General features: G+C 41.2%; 1 long non-coding RNA gene across 1 annotated transcript in view; it reads left to right on the forward strand.

Annotated features, from left to right (window-relative positions):
* The window catches only part of LOC132768799 (uncharacterized), a 29,652-nt gene extending 22,025 nt beyond the window's left edge, over positions 1-7,627 (forward strand). Inside the window, exon 2 of the long non-coding RNA XR_009630748.2 lies at positions 574-7,627. This is a non-coding gene — a long non-coding RNA (uncharacterized lncRNA). The remainder of the gene's footprint in view (positions 1-573) is intronic.
* The last annotated feature ends 1,472 nt before the right edge of the window (positions 7,628-9,099 follow it).

The raw sequence follows: 9,099 nt of genomic DNA on the forward strand, positions 1-9,099 counted from the left end.
TTTCCCCAAATAAATATGGATTATTGTGGTGGGAGTCTGGGCAATAACTACACTAATAAAGTACTTCTCAAGCTAGGAAGTATGGCATGACTAACAATTATTTTTTCCCAACACCCCAGGAACCATGGCTATAATTGTGGCCATTGCTTGCAAGTGTTTCTTTCTTTTCTGATACATGACATGGACTAACAGCTAATGGTCTGGGGACCAAGACTGGTCCATGGTCTACCATGTTAATACATCTAAGAATTAGGGTTTATTCTGTAGTTTTATGTTCAATTTGTCTAGAAAGATGCATAATGGTAGTAACAAGGTCCTGCAAAAAGAGAATTTAAAGATGTGTTAGGAAATGGTCTAATACTTATCATGCTTGTGAGGTTTTCCCTTTATATGTGGGATTGCTTAGTGTCACCCTTGAAAGATATTTGTTCCCCTATAGCTCTGTAGGAAGAAATTATTATCAGAATGAACAGTGCCAATGGCCATAAGAAAGAAAAATAATAAATATCCCTTTGAGCCATGAAGACATTGAAAGCTCTTTTCTAATCACCTTCTTTTCTATATTTCACTCAGGCATACCTGCTGGAGGAAGCTGCTGCCTGGATGACAACTGAAAGCTTTCTGATGGACAATGGACAGCCAGTCCTGAGCAGAAGAGGCATAGAAATACAGATAACAGGCTAGCGCCATTTGCTAGTTCGCAGTGAAATCATGCATGCCCTCTCCATGAAAGCTTGCTTTTAGCCATTTTTATTTTGTGTCTTTTAGTAGGCTTATTAAGTCAGGGTATCTTTGCAAATATATCCATTAACAAAATGCAATAGGTGATTATGAATACAATATGTTGTTGAAGGCAGTAGAAAAAAACAAGCTACATCTTGGTCAGGACATAAAATGGCTTAAACATACCAAAGTTTGTAAACCTGCAAGAATCCATGGTTTCATTGTGTTTGTAACTGGGTAAAAATCCATGGGCCACATGGCCAGACAGGTCTGAACACAGCAAACCAGAATTCAGAAACCATTGACTTCATCACACTGAACTGGAGAAAATGAGTGAAAGCGGGGGAAAGGGTGGCATTTCATGGGATTCTGTCTTTCAAGAAGACGAGGAATTTGCCCACACCCATCACACTAAAGACCTTTCCACATGGGGCAAAACCTCCCTGTTTTGTCACTTTATTTCACAACTTGGATGGGGTCCACCATGCACCATCACATGATGCATGGCAGTTACCACTCACTTTCCTCCAACGGCGCTACCTGCACTTTTCTTTCCAAATCCCTGTATGATGGCAGAAAGGGTAGTGAGACAGCATGCAATGCCACCCTTTCGGCCATCTGATGGGGGAAAGGGTGCTTTCCTACCCCCATCATTTGATGAGGGGAGGAGGGAGGGCATGCAGGGAGGGTGCACAAGGTCGTAGGGTCACCTGCTCCAGCTTCTATCTCAACCATCTATTTAAGTTCCATCACATGAGCAGGCAATCTTGCATTTCAAGGATACCAGCACACTTTTTAAAACAAGCATCCTTTATGCCAGCCCTGCTTTCAAACCCCTTAGACTGAAACAGAAGCACCTTTCTGAAGGTGGCACTGAGGACGTTTGCAATGAAGACCCATGACTGAAACAGAAGTGCATTTCTTAAAGCAGCACTTTCCCTGAGGTTCTTTGCACTGAAATTTCCTCCTATTGTCCCTCCACATCACCCCAGATTGTAGGAAGTGGTCTTAAATAACTCTTATCTTTCCCAAAGTCTTAGCACTGGTGATCTGGAGAAATGGGCATTTCGGCTCCTCCCATACACCGCATCCTCGTTTCAGTGGGCAATAAAAGTGGGCAACAGTGATTAACATCACACTAGGAAATTGGCCATTTGGCCTATTTCTATGCAAGGAAATTTAAAAATAAGTCATTTGCCAATTGACTCAGGAATTGTTGGAGAAACCCAACACTTTACAAAATACCTCACCCCCACAGTTGAATCCTGCATCCTGTGAAGGGCACAGTGGGTTGCCATTTCTTAAATGTGTAGAAATGCTGATTTTATGGTGTGTGATGAAGTCACATGACTGTCCAGCACAAGAGCTCATTAATGAATACCTCACTGTACTACAAATCCCAGCATCCAGAAGCATTGGGTATGCTATAGCTGTGTGATGTAGACAGCTTCTGTATCATGTGAGACCTCTCTGAAATCAGTTGATCATCTGATTGATATTTCAAGGATAGCAGCCCAAAGCACAACACTCAGGGCGGCTTTAGAGACAAGCTGATATTCAAGCCAAAAGCAGAGAGCAGGAAGATGCGTGTTTCCCCCCCTTCTCTACCAATTCCATTGTAATAACATCTCCTAAACAATCTTAAGAATTATAGTTTGCTGGTGGGAATGATTGTCAAGCCCATTTAAGTTTATAGTTCAGAAGAGTCACATCATGGTCAAATTCCAACACAGAAAAAGTATGTGTAAGTTCATTCTAAGTATATGTAAGTTCATTCTAAGCCATGATCTGAGCTTAATTTTGGATTGTGAACAGTATAATATACATTCCATTCTCCAAAAACTTCTCTGAGGAACGTTGTAGATGCTATGATTCAGCGATGACTCTAAAATCCTGATTTTCGTTTTTCTTTTTATGCTGGCTGAGATTTATCTCCCTTGGAAACTATTTGGGCAATGACGTCTTGTCCTTTAGTTCAGCCTGTCCCTTTGACTCATTGTGGCTAATTCCCAAACTTGGCTATCATTTTTGATTTCCCATCCCGAATCTATTCTCAGTTTGGAAATAATGTTATGTTTGGCAGAGTTTCCGAAACACAAATCTGGGCTTTTGGTAAGCTTTTAAAGTGATCTCAAGTCTTGAGAAGTCATTTTCTTCTACCTTTCTCTTAGGCATTGATGTGGAGCTTCCAAGAGGCCCAGGTTGTATTCAAAACCTAGCAAAAATATATATTCAGTATATACTACATACGGCACAGAGCTTTTAAATATAAGGTTATTTGTAAATGTCAGGGAAAGGGGATGCATCCATTTTGGAGAAGAGTATATTTTTCAATCTGAAATAAGGGTATTTGGAAAGGTTCTTGGTCTCAGTTGGACTTCTGATGGAAAGTATTTGGCATACATGTTATCCATTGCTGCTTTGTAGAATCTGGTGAATGCTGCCAAAGAAAGAAAGAAAGAAGCAAGGAAGGAAAGGGAAAGAAAAAGGAAAGAAGAAAGGGAAGAAAGGAAGAAAAGAAAGAAAGGAAGAAAGGAAGGGGAAGGGGAAGGAAAGTTAAGTTAAGTTCTGTCATTTTTTCTCAGCCATCAAAAATTGGGTTTTTACCTCCTCCTTCCTTTTATTTAACAGCATGTGAAATGAGCACCATGTTCTTTTTGGAAAGATCCTTTAATGGCCTTGCTCCCACCTCTCATCTGAAGTTAGCTGCACAACATCTCCTTTATGTCCCACAATGCACACCTCTCCCTGCAGTTTGTCTGGAGAGAGTGCTGATGCATGATAGATCCTGTGGACTGTGCATGGAGCAGACAAAGGGCAAAGACAGACTGCCAAGGAGCCAGATGAAGTTCCAGCCCCTGGAGCTGCCATCTGCTTCTTGTCAGGTTGTTGTGAAATGCTTGTTCCTGGCTGTCTGATGACGGAGGTTGCTGGACAGCAGCAGAAGGATGTGGTTATGACAGATGCTCTGTTTGCTGTGCTTCATGACTAGTTGGGATCACACAGAATGTTAGCTCTTGCTTGGGGAAGCCACAGCTTGATCTCCCGCTCACTTCTTTCCTCAGCACATGTCCGTCAAACTGTCATCCTTATAGGGGAAATAGGGAGACTTAATAAATAAATAAATAAATAATAATAATAATAATAATAATAAACTTTATTTATACCCCGCCACCATCTCCCCCAATGGGAACTCGGGGCAGCTTACATGAGGCCAAGCCCGAACAACAAATTACAGCAAAATAAAACCAAAAACACAAACAACAGACTTCGCACTATAGGCCAGATTCATACATCTATGGCATTGAAGTTAAGCCACAAGAACTGCCACAAATACATTAAATTTGGTCTCTATTCGTGAAGGCACCTCACAACTGTTTCTAGGACTGAAACCACCCTACAGAATAGTATGACACCATATTTAGTGCCATGGCTCAACGTGAAGTATTTCTGTGATTTGTAATTTCTGTCAGAGTGTTCTGTTGCCACCACAAATCACACATTCCAGGATTCCATAGAATGGAACCAAAGCAGTTAAAGTGCCATTAAACTGCTATAATTCTTAAAATTAGATGATCTGTTGGTCTCTCTGATAGGGAGAAAGGGAAGAGGGTCTGAATATTAGGTTTTTGATGAAGGGCCAAACTGGATGATAAAAGGAATGCATATCTATAGTGATTAACATATTTTTTCCTCCACTGATGACCCATCAATCATATTTGAGAAATAAGTGTGTGTTTGCTTGTTAATATCCAATCACAAAAGGAAGCATAGTTAAATTATAGAAGTGAGAAAAAGCAAGCTCTGTGAAAACAGAGATCTTCTGTGACTTGAGGAAGCTTCTTAATACACATTAAGCATGCTGCCTTCTTTGTCCCTTAGGTTTCTACCTGCCTCCTAATTGAGTCTGGACCTTTCTTTCCAAGATAATTTGACCACTATATAATTGTAGGTTAATACTGAAACTACATAATTGTTCATGTTAACACTGAATTCGCCACAGTGGTTTCTGCACTATTCTACAGATCCCAAAATGCCTGAAATTCTTGCCTGGGGTAAAGCCACTAAGTACCTTAGTAGCTAATTCAATAAATGATATCCATACAAAAGAACAATCCACATTATGTTTAAATGGACTTAAAGTGTTCAAATTAGAAAATGTATTGGGTTATTACATGGGGGATATGACATTTTGGCAATTCCACACAACTTGTAAGCTAGAAAAACAAAAACAACACAGCTATATGACAAGTGAATTATCTAGTAGTAGATGTTGATTTATTGACCTCTGAACGTCTGCTGAAAGGCACAAAAGCAAATAACGAAGCGTACTACCTCAGTCAGCTCCAAAACCTAGAGCAGCTCTTATCTTTTATTGCAATCTACAGTATCTACAGGAGCAGAATAAAATACATCCATTCACCTAGCTGTACATCACTGGATGCAGGAACACATAGTTATCTGATTTCTGTGGAAATAAATACATTACTGGATACTGCATAATAATGTTCTTAAACATGTTGGGATGCCTGAATAAAGTAAGATCTGTTCAGAAACATTGGTTCTCCTAAGGGTGGAGAAATCTGTGGAACTTATTCAGTGAAATATTATAGCAGAATATTACCATCCCTAGAACATCCTCTGCTGCTCTCAAGCAACCTATGACAAACATTTGTCTTTATAACTTTCCTTGGTGACATAAACTTTGAAAGATTGTAGTTGTTCTTTCTTCATTGTAACCCCCTTACTTCCCCTCTATAGCTTTTACAGGAAGACTGCTGGATGGATGGATACAAGAACTCCTTCAATGTCTCCCAGCCCAAGGTGCAGTGCTGCATCTCTGGTCAGTTGTGAGTCTGAGATGAAGCACTGTAGCTCGGGAAGGGAGGAACGAAGCAACGAACAGTGCCAGCCTCACCTCTCTTTTGCCAGGCCACATGGAATGGGAGAGCCTAGACAGGTATGTCTTCCAAATTAGAGGACACAGCTCTTCAGCTAGAATGATATACATATATACTCATGTACAAGTTGACTTCCTGTATAAGTCAAGGCCAGACTTTGGGGCCAAATGTATGGATTTTGATAAGACCTTTGAATTAATCAAAGGTCATTCCATACAGAATGCCACCTCAAAGGGTCTGCTGACCATGGCTGCCATGGCTATTTCCGTGCCCAGGTATTCAAAAAGGTCAGAAGCAATACCATGCCAGAGAGGGTAGAGGGAGCCAGTACTTATTTTTGGTTTTTTTGAAGCCAACTAAGCCCGTGCTGTTTACCACTTGTCTCAGGGAAGGTGATCATTCCTTTTTTATAATGACAGTTAAGGTATAGTACTCACCTGTTAGTAAGTCAACGCAGGTTTCAGAGGTTGATTTTCTGATTAAAATTTCTAGACTTATACATGAGTATATAGGATAACATCAGTGACTGTGAGGAGCAAAATGAAGAGAAACAACAGAATAGGCTGCAAGCAGCAGGAAGCCTCTAGTACTGGCCACTCAGATAATCAATTCCTCAGAGTGACCATGTCTCCAATCAGTACCAAACTTTTTCATGGGCCAAGTGCTTCTTGTTGCCCAAGAAAGAGAGCTTACCAATGAGAAAATGTATGTCTTCCTCACTGCTTTGTACATCAGTCATATAAAGCATTGGTTCTTCAGTCCAGCTACAAGGCAGGTGGATGAGAAAGAGAAAGCCTTTTAGAAGAAGCAATGCACCTTTATATACATTCCAGGATAGTGTCTGCATGTAGAGAATATGCAGATTATGCAGATACTCCCTCTTAAATAGGAGGTGATTGATTATTCATAGATAATTCTTGCTTAAGAAAATTAATTCAATAGATTGACACCAGGTGGGGAGGAGATAGGGTGCTCACATGCCTCCTCCACTGGTAGACAGGTGTGCACTTTTCCATTCAAGGCCTGTTTCAGCTGTATCACACTATAAAATCTCAGTTGAGAGAATCTCTTGATCTATTTTCTCTCAGACCAACCTTTACTGTGTCCTCGGGGTCCAGTTTTCCCAGGAATCCCTTAGATGATAAGAGGGGGATTCCTGGAAATACTGTTCTTGGGGTCACGGCTCAGCAACTGGTGATGGTCTGTGCCCATTGATCACTCTGGAGAGGGTCATAGGCTGGAGGGCAAAGTTTGGAAACATCATGACTTCTGCTGTCACTTAGCTCACCAAAGGCCTGCCAGAATCGTCTATCCATCCTGTATGGCCAATACTGTATTGGTGGGCTTTCCTAAATCAAGGATATAGACAATGGCAGCAAGAAGAGGAAAAAACTTTGCTTACCTAATACTACTCACCTCTTTCCTTTGCTTCATTCAGGCGTAGACAGATCAAAAACAGAGGGCTGTGACCATTATTTAGCAGATTTGCAAACCCCGAATCTGTGAAAACATGAAGTGTCATTACTGATGTTGTCAATGTTTTTTTTTTACTCAATCTAGGAAAAGCCATTTGTTTACAAGCCTCATCAGACCTGTAGTTTTGGTTTGAGTGTGCAGCCCTAAAATGCTGCTTTCCAAAGACAGCTAAGTAGTTAGTACATCTCTCATGGTCTGCAGACAACTTTGAAGAGCTACGTTTCCTCTGATTTCTAGTGGGCTAATGGGACTGTGCCCTGAACTGTACTTCTGTAGTTCAGAGCTTGGAAAAAAATGTTTTCTGAAGAGAGTTCTATCACTCACAGAAGTTCCCAGTAGCATAACTGTGGCTGGATTCTAGTACATGTAACCCTCACCCCCACCCTAAAAAAGCTTTCCCCAAATTAAGCTAGAATTCCTGCACCAACTTTCACTGCTTGAGGATAGCTGTATTTGAATCCAGTAACCCCTGTCTTTCTAACTGTCAGTGCTGTATCCAATAAAGTTTTGTGCTTTTGTTGCCCCTGCGAGCTTTTGTTTTCTTTTGATGTGTGTGGGGATCAGGAAACCTTGCTCTACAAGAGCTGACAGGCTATAAATAGCAGTCTGTGTTTACAGGATTTAGCAGAGTTCAATACAGCAGCACCCACCTGATACACTTCTCCTGCAAAACAGTGTTTAGGCAGGCAGACTGAGCTGCGTACATTTGTGTAATGACTCTGTCAAAAGGGCTGTGATGGGCATCTGCCTCCTTCTACCGATGAGTCAGCCCCTGATCTGAAAGGCAGATACATAATCTTAATGCAGATTATGCGTCTGCACAGATTATGGATTTCCATGGATTATAGATCCACAGGCTAGCCCTTCCATGTCTGAAGCAGAAAATATTTCTGAGGATGCTTGCCATAGATGCAGGCGAAACGTCAGGAGAAAAACTGCCTCCAGAACATGGCCATATAGCCCGGAAAAACCTACAACAACCCAGAAAATATTTCTCTTCACACTTTCATCAGTTGTGTATCTTGGTTGAGCAGCTGTAGTATATCCCAATTCACTTCACTTTGGTAGGGAAAGCATTAACAATATTCAAATGCTTTTGCAAGCTAGATACAGAAGTAAGGGGCTCCTCAATTGATTTAAGACCATTGGCTTACACATGCCTAACTCTAGAGGATTCTACTTTTGATTACTATTGAAGTACCCAACACACCAGACTGTTGCTTGCCTGAAAAGCATTGTCTTTCAAGAGGAAGAAGAGATGCACAAGCACTGCTTTGGGACGCTGACTCCATGAACAAAACAACACAGGAACAATGAGTACAGAGCCATGCAAAGATATTTCATTCCAACAGGTAAAAGGATCTCTGGCTCTCAAGTGTCATAAATAAAAGTCATCTGGGTATGGGATAGGATCCTGTCCTGCACCAGAGAAAGCAGTCTAGTTTAGGAGGGGATCTGGCATAGGCAGTTCTGACCTCTAACAAGAGGAATCACTGTGGGATCAGAGGCAGCATTATACATGTGGGGTATCCATGTGCTAGCAACATTGGTTTAAACCAGTGGTTCTCAACCTGTGGGTCCCTAGATGTTTTGGTGCATTATAAGAGATGCTTCTCAAGAGGACGTCGTTTCAGGTGAGATGAACATGCCCGAACAGCCTGGTCAGTAAAGCTCTTTGAATAGTTCTTTCTGATGCTGTACTGATGTAGTAATAGACATAACATTAGGTTGTTTATTTCAAATCTCAAATCACTATTGAATTTTTATCAGTGTAATCAAACACCCTACAGGAAGAATGCTATCACATTGTAATTAAATGTCATCTGTAGCAGGGATTCACACCATTATATCCAGAGTCATAGTTTGTCTCTCAAACAACTGCACTGTGCTGGCTTTAGAGGTTTAGATCGGTGGTTCTCAACCTATGGGTCCCCAGATGTTTTGACCCTCAACTCCCAGAAATCCCAACAGCTGGTAAACTAGCTGGGATTTCTGGGAG

Source organism: Anolis sagrei, chromosome 2 (genome assembly GCF_037176765.1).
Source record: "Anolis sagrei isolate rAnoSag1 chromosome 2, rAnoSag1.mat, whole genome shotgun sequence".
In the NCBI taxonomy this organism is placed as follows: domain Eukaryota; kingdom Metazoa; phylum Chordata; class Lepidosauria; order Squamata; family Dactyloidae; genus Anolis; species Anolis sagrei.